The following is a 13,858-nucleotide window of genomic DNA, read 5'->3' as shown; positions in this document are numbered from 1 at the left end:
CCTGCCCTGTAACCATCACCATTCTTAGCCAGTACCTCCTTGAACAAATCCTCAGCCTGCCCTGTAACCATCACCATTCTTAGCCAGTACCTCCTTGAACAAATCCTCAGCCTGCCCTGTAACCGTCACCATTCTTAGCCAGTACCTCCCTGAACAAATCCTCAGCCTACCCTGTAACCATCACCATTCTTAGCCAGTACCTCCTTGAACAAATCCTCAGCCTGCCCTGTAACCATCACCATTCTTAGCCAGTACCTCCTTGAACAAATCCTCAGCCTGCCCTGCAACCATCACCATTCTTAGCCAGTACCTCCTTGAACAAATCCTCAGCCTGCACTGCAACCATCACCATTCTTAGCCAGTACCTCCTTGAACAAATCCTCAGCCTGCCCTGTAACCATCACCATTCTTAGCCAGTACTGCCCTGAACAAATCCTCAGCCTGCCTTGTAACCGTCACCATTCTTAGCCAGTACCTCCTTGAACAAATCCTCAGCCTGCCCTGCAACCATCACCATTCTTAGCCAGTACCTCCTTGAACAAATCCTCAGCCTGCCCTGTAACCGTCACCATTCTTAGCCAGTACCTCCTTGAACAAATCCTCAGCCTGCCCTGTAACCGTCACCATTCTTAGCCAGTACCTCCTTGAACACCCGCTTTGCTCATCTGATAAACACCTCCTTGAATTCCATAAGCTGAAAACAAATCTATCGGTCACTGCCTATATTCCTACCAGTAGCCAAGGTCTGGAACAGTATTCCTACAGATTAGAGGAATGCCATGTAGTCTCATATTCAAACAATATCTAAAGAGACTTCTCCTCAACTCCTGTCTTACACCAGGCTAGCACTACCCATAACAGCTTCCTTCTTCTTTTCTTCCTTCTTTCTTCTCTTTCCTTTGCTTTTCTTTTTCCCCTTTTCTTTCCTCCCTTCTCTTATTAGCCAAAACATCAGTTACTTCTTTGATAGCCGCCTACATTAACTCCATTTCATAATCTCCCTCAACTGTAAAATCTCTTTCCTTTCTTTTAGTCTTTTGCCCATATTCAAAATGCTTAACATCTTTTCCATTGGTTATCACTTAGTCTGACTTTATTTATCCTGTATGTCGATTCTACTATTTATTGCTGCACTTCATGTGATAATATTATTTAGTGCATTAATTGAACTATGTATGTTGAAGTTTTTCTCCCTGGATCTCTGTTGAAAATAGGATTCATGCCCAGTTGGACTTTCCCAGTAAATAAATGCCAAATAAATAAAAATGTGTGTGCATTATGTGTATGTGTCTTCTTGCATGTGTATGTGCACAAGGGTGTGTACATATGTATGTATGTGTTTGTGTGAATTTGTATGTGTGTGTTTGAGCACACAACATATATATGAGTGCTTGTGCTCATGTGTGTGAGTACATGCATATGCTTGTGTGTGTGTATATGAATGTGTTTATATGTGTGTGTGTGTGTGTGTGTGTGTGTGTGTGTGTGTGTGTGTGTGTGTGTGTGTGTGTATGTGTGTGTGTGTGTGTGTCTGTGTGTTTGCATGTGTGTGTGTGTGTGTGTGTGTGTGTGTGTGTGTGTGTGTGTGTGTGTGTGTGTGTGTGTGTGTGTGTGTGTGTGTGTGTGTGTGTGTGTGTGTGTGTGTGTGTGTGTGTGTGTGTGTGTGTGTGTGTGTGTGTGTGTGCACACCTGCATATGTGTGGGCACATGTGTATGCAGTTTTTGTGTTTACTCATGTGTTTCTGCATATGTTTATCTGTTTCACATGTATTTTTGTGTGCTTGTATGGGCTCAAGTGTACTTATGTGAGCATATTTGCTTGTGTGTGTGTGTGTGTGTGTGTGTGTGTGTGTGTGTGTGTGTGTGTGTGTGTGTGTGTGTGTATGCGTGTGCGTGTATGGACATGTGTTTTGTGTGTGGGTATGTGCCTACGAGCATGTGTGCGTATCTATGTGTATGAGCGTGTGTGTGTGTGTGTGTGTGTGTGTGTGTGTGTGTGTGTGTGTGTGTGTATGTGTGTGTGCACAACTGCTCATATGTGTATGTATATACGTGTGTGTGTGTATGTGTGTGTGTGCACGTGCATGTGTATGTGTGTGTGTGTGTGTGTGTGTGTGTGTGTGTGTGTGTGTGTGTGTGTGTGTGTGTGTGTGTGTGCCTTGCAATGGACTGGTGCCCTAGACAGGACTGAGTCAATGCTATACTGATGGGCTGGGTTGCCTATGACCTTGAACAGGATAGAGCAGGTGTAGAGCATGAACATTTTCATAACAGATCAACCTAAGTTAGACTGGGAAGCATGCCACTGGAAGATAAGTAATTTATCATATTAGAAGTGGTTCATTGATTGTTTAACTTTTTGTTTATGATTTTATTTAGTTTCATTTCTGAAGACATTTGGTTAGTGTCCAAGAACTTAAAAGTCTCAGAAGGTGGGCAAGTTGCTAAAAATAACCTTTCCTCTGAACACACAATAGCACGTTCTTCAATACTGCCCTAAACAAGCAGGATACAATTGTGTATTGAGAGAGAAAAAATATATAATTGATAAAGTCCTGTGCATTTATTGTTGGATGAAAATGTCTGGAATAGACTTCCTATTCACATAGAACAAAACACCTCACTAACCCTATACAAACGTAATGTAGATAATTGGATGGGAGACCACAAATTCACCCTTGGGGTATCACCAATTTCCCTCATGGACAGGTGTAGTCAGTGTTGATCACAGACCTGCTCTGTTCATAAATTAATTCTGCAAACTATCCAAAAAAGAACAAATGGGAATACTTGGGATAAATATGGCTAGGTGTGTAACAACTCTAGGGTCTCTAGCTTACTAACCTCCTGTGAACCTATGAATCTATGAAAAGCTAATTGTTATTTTTTCTAAGCTTAAAATAAAACTGTAATCATTTACTGTTTAATTGTGGTGCTTGTACTTTCTTTCTGGAGTTGGTATCCTTGGTCCATTTTGGAGAATTAATTTATGTTTTGGATTTGTGGTGTCACTATTTTATTGTTGAGTAGCCACCTTTCATTTTTTATGTTAAACTTACTATATTCCATGATCTAACTACAAGTGCCCCGGGAACACAACCATCCTCCTTTATTTGATAGTAACAGTTAAGTGCTTTCATCCAATAGTCTCTTTTGATCCCAACACTGCACCGTACCACAAAAACCACCGAGGCTAAAAACTGGTAACAAAAATCAATAACAAAGGTCGCCACAGTGGTTACCAGGCTCTCCAAAAGTTCAAAAATCTTCAGCAATAGTAGACGATAACAAAAGTTCTACAGCTGTAAAGATATAGTAGTCACTCTGGAAATATAACACTTGAAGATGTTATTCTTTAAAAGGTAGTTTATTAGCGCTTTCACCATCAGGCTTCGTCAGATAAATACACCTTCCCTACACTGACAAGAAGTTTAAATACTGTTCCCTTGTAGTACATTGGTTCTAAGGAATGTCGTCATTACTTTATCGTCATTTCCTCTAAAAACAGATTTTAATAAATTTTAATACATAAATAAAACTTCATTAACAAATACATAGTACTTCCCACTAAACATACCACTTAAAACTCTACTGAATAATCCCATTTAAAAGACATCCTACTACAATTGTAAATACTCGGACGCATTACATTGGCGTCAAGTATAAGCCTAACATCATTTAAAGCGCTAACTATGTAAAACGCTAACTATAAAAAGATTAAAAATAAACATGTACAGCAGCTTTCAGAAGATACATTCACTAATTCTATTCATCAGATATTGCAAATAAATTAGTTCAACATTACCAGAGCTAAAAACTCTTCAGCTAAACGGCACTAGATATGCAACATAGAACAATCTATGTACATTAATATAACACAATGTTAAAGAAAAATCCTCAACTGAAGAACCTGCAGTTACTAATTAGTATCAAAACATCAAGCACAGAAAGCACGATATAGATCGTACTATGTATTATATTAAATCAATAATATCAATTCATTCTTACATAGCTTCACTAACTTCGGCTATAAGCAGGTTTTTATAACGGAAGAAAATATCCAACACTCATTAAAATACAATGCAGTGTAGACATGCAGCAACTGCTCAAAGAATATATAGTGAGTAGTATTTCAAAAATACTAAACTATTGAAATAATTCTGCCACTTAGCGTTTCTTCACCCCCAACTTCCTATTCTTTAATATCGGTTTCAAGCTGACTTTGTCATTTATTCCAGGTTTCACATCTGCCCGGAGTCTCAACACCCACTTCAGCTCACATTCCTCGGTGTAATTGGAAATATCACCACCTCTCACAGACATCTTAATGTCCTGTATGACCATAAAACTGAAACTCTTTTGTTTAATGTGATCATGTTCTGTTTTGGAGTTGCCCTTTAGTGGCTCTGGTTCCTGATATTTCATGATCTGATGTTTACACCCCTTATTTGTTTGATGGTGAGATTACCCAACTCAGGAATTCCTCTGTGAAAGTTAGAAAGGCAGAGTGCATGTGCCATGCCTCTCAACCTTACCATAAGAATTTTGGACAAATAATAATAATAACTGGAGGAGGCTCAAAATCAGTGACAGATTTTAAATAATGCTCTTATAATTTAGTTGATTAAATAACCTGTTTAGCATTACCAGATATTTTTTTCTAAAAGATATGACATCTATAACTTAAATGTCTGTCATTATTTAATGGCTTAAATTCTCAATGATTTACCAGAGAACTTCAGATTTTGTATGGAACTGCCCAAACATGAGGCAAACATTAGACTTTCTGCAAAACTCTGGACATTTGAGAGGTATGGTGTTGTTTGTTTATGCTGCTTAATTTCTCCAAGTCTTTTGGGTTTCTAGTACCATTATGGGAATGGGCCTCATTCCTAAGTAACCATATGATTAGAGTTCATGAAATTAGTATTGTTTCAATCTTTGATGTTAATCAAAAGTGCTCTTAGCAGCACTCACAATGTGCCCAGAATTGACTCATTCTACAATTCATATGGAGTAGCATGTATCAGTAACATATCTAAAAATGCCTGTAGATTCTTTTTTATGAAGCACATCACTCCTTATACTATTGGAACTGTCTGGGTCTCAGACCCTCATTTCTGCCTACAAATCCTGCAGTATTATAACTTTGTACCTCTTAGTATGTAAGACACTGTAATCAATGGGTGTAGCAATCTCAGTGCTACTGTTGTCTTTTTTTCATGGACTACTATATTTGAATGTATTTGACAATGTTACAGAAGTTACTGGTGAATGGATGTATTTAAAACTGCTGGGAAAATAAATTCATTAGCAAAGATAAAAATGTAATCTGGTGACCTGCACACATTCTGTTTAGAAATGATAGTGCTACCATCAAGTAAATAAACATTTAATATTTCCAACACTAAAATGGAAAGTTTTAGTATTTGAATGAATAAAAGTTTAGCACTTTCATTCTATGACAATATACGTGACTTCATCAGATCTAATTAATCTATGTAACCAAAATCTTTTATAGATTAGCAATCATAATCGTAAAGTAATAACAGTCTTGTTAAATTAAAATAAAACTAATATTAAAATGTAAATATCCCTCAAGTAAAACATATGAAATATATTTATGTAAAATAATATATATGTATAAAATAATATGCTGCATCAAAACCAATAAGCACATTTGTTAACAAAATATAATTGTACTCAAACTGAAATACAACATTATATAGCTTTATCAACAAGCACAACTTGTATGATGATAATCTAAAAAAAACAGGAAGAAATGCAAAAATCTGTTATGATTTAACCACCCACATAATGAGTTAAGGGGCTAAAAAAATCTGTTCTTTAAAAAAGGACTTTGGGAAGTGTTCATCATAATCTGCCATTGCAATTTCTTGTATTCAGTTCTGTTTTCCCTGGCTTCACCTCTGGAGTTGTGATCAACACTTTTCAAAATACAAAAATAAAAACATTACAAACCTCCTGTACATGTTAGAATGCTTATATAAAGCATTATTTCCATTCTATTATAAAATATCTTAGCACATTAAAAATTATTTTACATAATGCTCTCTCTGTTTTTATAGAAGAGAAACTATCACAGTTGGAGCATTTGGCTAAATATACCAATCCTTTACTAAAGCAGTTTCCATTTATTGGTGTATTAACATAAACACCTCCTATTTTAGCAAAATATGATCACCAGTATAAATTTAGGATCATTGTCCACTACTCTCACATTTCTGTATGTCTTTCTTCTTAATGTCCCCAGTATATCTACCAGAAGGCTTCTTTTACAAAACTGTTTTTGTATGTTATGAGAAGCCTTATAAACAAAACATGTTTTTCTCCCACTACCACTGAAATGTACTGACTAGCCCTCAAATTAGTGCAATATGTGGAAATTACATCCCTCACCAAACTACTACCTAAATTGTACTGTAGAACCAATGCTCTATCAAAATTCTTTTCTACTTTCATTGTTGTTGGATGGGGTACTGTTATGTTGTCAACTATACATTGTAGAACCACTCCTAGTTGAGGGCTGAAGCAATTTTTTCTCCTTTCAGAAATATCCTTACTGAATTCTAAGAGTAGTTTCCTAGGGTACACTATCTTCAAAACATATCCAAAAGTTTTTATCTTTCCAGTGTGAAGACATATTCATCCTGGCTAATCAGATAAATTGATCTTTGATCAAGCCCTTTTTCAGCTTGTGGGGGTGATAGCTTTGAAAATGCAACAATCATTGAAAATTTCCTTCCTGTAAATAGTGGAGGAAAAATGACCATCCACCTTATAAATCAATGATGTCTAAATAATGTATGCTATTATAGTTGACTTGGTACACTTTCAAAAATTTAGTGGTTTGTTGTATGTAATGTATAAATAATTTTAAATTATTTTGTGAAGCATTCCCCAAAATAACGATCTCATCTAAATATCTAATGTAAAGATTGCACCATCTAGTAAATACATAATGTTTTTCCCATGAATACATAAAGAGATTGACAAATATGATAGTGCAGACTTTGTTTATAGCCATCCTTCTAATTTACTTTTATGTCTCTGCCTCAAGGAACATAAAGCTATTGTTCAAAATTCTTTAGATACAGTCTGTTATAACTTTTACTTCATTATTGTTTAAAAAATTGTAAACAAGAGATAGCTTCAAAAACAACTCTAGGTCTTCTTTTTTAGGGATGCAGGTGAAAAGATCCACTACTTTGATGGTCACAAGTAAAATGTTTTCTGAGAACAAATCATGTTTGACTCTACACACAAAGTATCAAGAATCATTCAGCATATGATTAGTCAAGGAAAGAACTGATCTCAGTGCTTTATCAACAGTGATTGCTAAGGATAGGTTTTAGAGCCATTGGTGGCTATAATCATTCTAAAATGTAGATTTTGAACAGTTTTGTGAATCGTTGGTATCCTGAAGATTGTAGGGATCATGGGGTATGATTTCTTCAAGAAGGACAGAGTATTTTTATCAATGACTCCCTTGAAGTAACCATTCTTCTAATCATAGATCGATTTTTCTGTACAGCGTTCTTGCAGGGTTAAAGATATTTTCTTTCTTTAATAATTTTCTGCTGTTTTTGACAGAATGATATTGAGGTAAATAACTTCAGTTCTAAAATTTAATTCCACCACATCAAATGACTTGGCTGGAACAAATGTGAAACATTTAAAAAAAAAGGGAAAATTGTTATCAGATAATATCTATATGTGACTGTAATTAAAATGTTAAACCCTTTGTCTTTTATTAAAATACCATTGTTTTCAACAAGTAAACCATCATCAAACAAACCAGGTCGTTGCAGTGTTGAGTAGAGGTTATGCAGAGAATTTAGTAATTCCCTGTTTTGCCCCTCCCTTTCTCTCTCTCTCGCACCCTAGTTCTTGGTGATTTGAATAGTGTGAGGTCTTGTGTGTACCACCTAAAGACTGATTGTGTGTTGTTGTCCCCCTAAGGGTATGTGTTGGTTGGCTAACATTTCCAGTTTGCATGGGGCAGTACTCTAAAGGGTCAAGTTTAATTTCAAAAATTCTAGCTTCATCAGACTCAAAATGTGAAACTGGGTCCATGCTATCAATAAAGTGATGTACTGACAAGTTAGCATCAAGTGAATACATGTTTTCACTAGTTGAGTAACAATTATTCACATTCCCCCATATCTTTTAGTGTCTTTAGGTAAAGGGCGTGCTGTCCTATCTTTGTATTTTTTTTTAATATCTCTGAGAATTTGTTTCTTCATTTTGTTTTGTAAAGTTTCACAGTACCTGTCCACTTTATTAAACACTTCGCAATATTTACATTGATGTGCACAAAAAATAAATCATACAGAATTTTTTAGTTCATATCATTCACTTCTAAAAATTATTTTTGAATTTTGTTGTTGAAATGGATAGTCACCTTCATTAAATCAAAGCTTTGTTTATTAAAGAAATCAACTAACTCCTTATAAAGTATAGAATTAGAGTCAACCTCTGAAGGAAATTTAAAACACATTAGACCCTGTAGAATGATCTTAAGGTGAAGTTATTGTAAAAACAAGCATTTCTATTTGCAATGTACATAACTTAACAAACTTTTTTCAAAAGATAAAATCAAGTTGTATAAAGATAAAAAGTCTAGTTCATTCATATCTTTATAATAGTCTCACACAAATAAACTAAAAATCAGTGTTACCATAGAGTTCCAATAAGTGCTCGAACACCCTTGGTATGTGCCTTCTCTGATTTCGTTATGTGGTCATGATACCCTTTCGCTAAACAATGTTACCGCTTGTAACAAAGAGTCTGCGACTGTAGCCTGTGCAATTTCTAATGTCCTTCTGAGCAGTACGCCAGTCAAATATGTTCAAAAACTGGTTTATTGAATCATAGCGTTTATAAAAACGAATGGTTAAAACTGAAGTTACAGTAATAACTCCTGCTTGTTCGCACACTTATTACACGCAAAAACCAAATGCGTTAAAATTCAAAGTGCGAAACAAATAACTGTACACTCAAAAACTGTCATAAACAACCTTAGCGAACACTGGTTAAGCGCTTTCACCCAAAACCTTATGGGCTTCTTCAGAACACCATTGTTCTAATCAATCAAATATTTAAAATCTTTTAAGCGCCAAAAAAGCCTTAACTGTTTAAATCTTTAAAGTGACAGTGCTTTGTAAATAACTCTAATGTTAAAAATGATATAGAACTACCTTAATCACATAATTCTAAAGAATAACGTTAATAACTATTACAATAGTAATAAAACATTATAATAATGTCATACTAATTTCATAACTAAATAAAGTTAATAATAACTAATACAAATGAATAATAAAATGAAGAATAAAATAAAAAATTAAAATGAAAATAAATTACAACTGAATATAGTATTAAATACTTTTCATTCAGTGACTGACATGCCCCGATGTTTTTAAACAATTTCTCATCTAACATCCTATCACTAGCCTTTCTATAAAATGTGTATGTATAGATTTGTATTCTCAATTTATATATATATGTATGGTGACTCATATATTTAAAATACGATAAATTAGTAAACTTATTGATACTATTAAATAGATTTTGACAATAACATCATTGTGGTTAGAACAATAATAACTAAAACGCTAAGATGTTACAAAATTCCAAAATGGGATGTTGTCCATGTTTATATTCTACGTAACAACTACATTCCTTATTAAACTGTATTTAATAACTAATAATCTATCAATATGAGATTTACATATTGAACTCCAGAATAGCCTTCAACAAAATACTATCGTTGAGTCCCGGAGGTGTAGTTGCATCTGTAAAGATTTGCCACCATGCTTCTCTGTAATTTAAGAGTTTTTTGTTATCTCTACCATTCTATCCCTCTATTCATAGGGACACCTTTAAAATCAAAGGTTTTCCCTATCCATTTTGAAAAGTAAGCATAATTGTTCTCATTAGTGCTGGAATCATAACAAGTTGATTTATGAGGCTAATCAAAAGGCAAATTAGATTTCTAGAAAGTACCTTATGAAGCATGTGATGAAACATGCGTAGAAGTCTGGGAGGTACTCTGAGGATTATTAGTGTTTATGGCTAATGTCCTTAGTTTTACCAAACAGCAAGCATTGCCTAAGTGTGAGTTGTTAAATTTTGTACAAAGGTCCACTGGAACTTGTAAATCCCATGTTGGAAAGACACAGGATGCCTGACAAAACTGTGAAGCTTGTATAAAAAGATTAATAAGGTGAGTAACTTAATTCATCAGCATGTCATTGTCCACAGCTATCTTGTCCATTTTATCCATTCCCACCACAGATCCTAACAAAGGCGCAGTATGTGCAATATGAGTTGTACACTCCATGATGGAATTCCTAAAGGTAAATCAGGGTAGAACCAAGTAATAACCCAAATATGGCAACTGGGTAGAAACAAAGCACTTGTAACCTGGTGAGCTACACAGATCAGAAAGTCTGTAGAGAAAAAACAGCCCTGTCATCAAATAAATGGAGTGGTTCTCCCCAGGCTTCCACTGAAAATTGGCTATGTTCCAAGTTAGACTTTCCTGGTAAACAAATGTTAAATAAATAAATAAACAAATAAATAAATAAAAGTAAATAAAAGTTTAATATTTCCAACTGGAAAAAAAACAGGTTTTAGTTTTGCCAAGAATAAAAGTTAAGAGGAGCTTTCCTACTATGACAATATACAGGTTTTCATCAGAATTAGTTAACCATGTCAACATAATTTTTTAACCCTAGAGTTAATTAACAGTAATAAAGTAACTCATTAAAACAAAACCGAACATTAAAAATGCAAATAGCCTTCAAATAAAAGATATGACATGTCTAAATGTAAAGTAATATGTGTGTGTGTGTGTGTGTGTGTGTGTGTGTGTGTGTGTGTGTGTGTGTGTGTGTGTGTGTGTGTGTGTGTGTGTATGTATGTGTATACATGTATGTATGTATGTATAAATATATATATATATATATATATATATATATATATATATATATATATGTATGTATCCCCTTCAGAAGCTCAAGTTTCACCAAGACCATAAGACTAAAGTTTTGAAACTTTTGAACATTTTGAATGGAGATTGATGTACAACAAGGAATGGGATATTTCCTATTTTCCTCCCTGCAGTGTGATCTCAGAATTGGTATATTTAATTAGTAGGGGGTGTGGGGGTGCAGGGGGCTTGCCTCCCTGAAAAAACATAAAAACTTTTTTTTTTTGTTAGGTTTTCAAAGTTCAAAACTTTGATCTTATAGTCTTGGATGTTTGAAGCTAGAAGTTTTGAAAATCAGGGCTTCTGAAGTAACACACACACACACACACACACACACACACACACACACACACACACACACACACACAAACACACACACACACACACACACATACACACACAGCAAAATAGAAAATTAAGCAGGCGGCAAGCTGGTAACTGCACCTAACTATAAAACCCCACACTTTTGTGGCCTACTTGTCTGACTTACTGAGATATGTTCTCCAGCAGATAGTCCTCTATCACTACTTTTTGCAGAAAGATGGGAATTCCATTTAAAATCCTCAGCTAAGAGAGTAGTTGAGAAAATGTCACATTTCCTGCTATTGAGGATGAGAAGCTCTAGCTGGATGGCATCTATTTTATCTTGGTGACATATGTCTATGTACTAAGTGGGAAGCTGAACGTAGAAAAGAATTACATGCTCAAACATGAGCACCATAAAAAGGTACATACTGGTCAATAGAATATTACTTTCAGCCTTGTCTCCATGCACAATGTGTTTACTATTGTAAGCTCATTTAGAAGGGAATATTCATCATCAGGGATTTTGACAATTTCACCCACTTTACAATCATCATTAAAGCTGGCCAACCAGATATCTTTCTTTTTGTTTTTAGATAACACAACTAATTTCCAAACAGGAGACGATCAAGCACAGTTCCCTGGGGACCCACTGGTCACCATCTTATTTTTGTTAGAAGACTCATCTGCTGTACAGATGATATGCATCTTGGCTTTAAACCTCTTGGCTATCCATCTTGACCATAGCGGCCCATGTTTAATGCCAATAGCTACTATACAATTCCTACATGCTGTATGGTATCATATGATTTGCCTCTTAAAAATAAGTAACAATGAACAGCAGGACAAGGATTTACCCTTGAGTTATCTTCTCAAAGAATTTGACAAGATTTAGCAGGCTTGATCCACTGTTTACCAAGGTAAATTGTTGCCTAGCCTCATGACATTTTGAAATCTTAATTAATGAAATCAATGATGTGCTCATTGGCATTGCAAATTAGATGCTAAGGCTGATGGGCTTGTAATATTACAAAATAACACAATATTTTCAGTAAATGTGGCAAAGTTTTTTTTTTTTTTTTAAAGTTTCTTTGACACTGTCCCGTTTTTTTATTTCTTCTTCCTACTGTACTGCTTCTGATTTTGGGAATAACTTTAGGAATATGCAACAAAGTCTGATTTCAGACTCAAATATAGCAGATTATTTCACTACAGCCAGTTTATGAAAGCAGAAAGTATCAGTGTGTGATTTAACAACATTCTAGATTTTTGGACAACATATACTAATTTCTCTTAGTCATCTATCCATGATAATCAGATTTTAATATGATATGAAACATGCAAACAAGTAATGTGAACAATTTTATTTTTGTTTGGTTTCAAAAGTAAATTCAAACCTCTTAAAAATCATAGCTTATATTGGTATCTAATATGTTCCTATAACCACTGCTGTCCTACTTATTTTTAGTATCCTTTACTTCAAAATTTTGTGCTTCAAGGCTATAGTTTGCTAAAATTTTCTAAAGAGCTCTCATGTAGTTGCTATTGTTTTTCCTCCTTTACTTATTTCTTTTGTCATTTGCTATCACTGATGCCTTGTTCTTTTTGATTGATGTTGAGAGTACATGTTTGTACTCATTTCCTCTTCCCCAACAAAAAAAAACAAAGGACATATTCCTCTTGACGTCATGTTGGATGACAGGTGACATCTTCAAGGAGACAAACAATCTGGTACAAACGTAGATGCAGTTGCTCAGTTTTATGATTTAAGAAAGCTGAAGCTGCAAAATGTGGACACATTTTCTTCAGTAATTTTGTTCTACATCTGTAGTGCAACATTCAGTATGTTGATGCTCAGATTTAAAGAAAAGCAGTGGAAATACCACAGATAGGTTGTCACTCTTTAACTTGCTTAAGATTAGATATTACTGAATATTCTTTAATATTTATCTACATAGATATATGCCATAAATGATTAGGGGTGTACCCTATAAGGCTGACAATATATTAACTTATGAAAATAGAAGCAAAGCAGGCATGAATAACATTAGCTAGGAGTTTGAAACAGCTAATAAACTGGTCTCAAATGCAACAATTTAATGAGCTGAATTTATTTCCTTGGATGAAAAATTACTTGTAATATGTAGAAAATATGTTACTAAAACATATGTGTTGTCTCCTTTTTAATTGAAACTACTTAACAACATTCTAAAATATTTCTGTGAATTTGGGTTTGATTTCTCTCTATGTATTAAGGGCTAAATACATGAAAATTATAACCAAAACTTTTTCTATAAATAATATGCTGGCATCATCTAGGTAGTTAACTATATCAGGTTGGCCACACATAAATGATATTTATTTTACATGTTCAGGTTTCTTTCTAGGAAAAATTAGATTTTCCTAATCTGAATACATTGCTATGTTTTCTGAAATTAATAGGTATGAACTCTACATGTGAATGTGTGTGTGTGTGTGTGTGTGTGTGTGTGTGTGTGTGTGTGTGTGTGTGTGTGTGTGTGTGTGTGTGTGTGTGTG

This window comes from Protopterus annectens, chromosome 10.part0 (genome assembly GCF_019279795.1).
Source record: "Protopterus annectens isolate FY-2018-M chromosome 10.part0, PAN1.0, whole genome shotgun sequence".
NCBI classification, from domain to species: Eukaryota; Metazoa; Chordata; order Ceratodontiformes; family Protopteridae; genus Protopterus; species Protopterus annectens.
The sequence above is the reverse complement of the archived record's forward strand: the minus strand, read 5'-3'. Positions refer to the sequence as shown.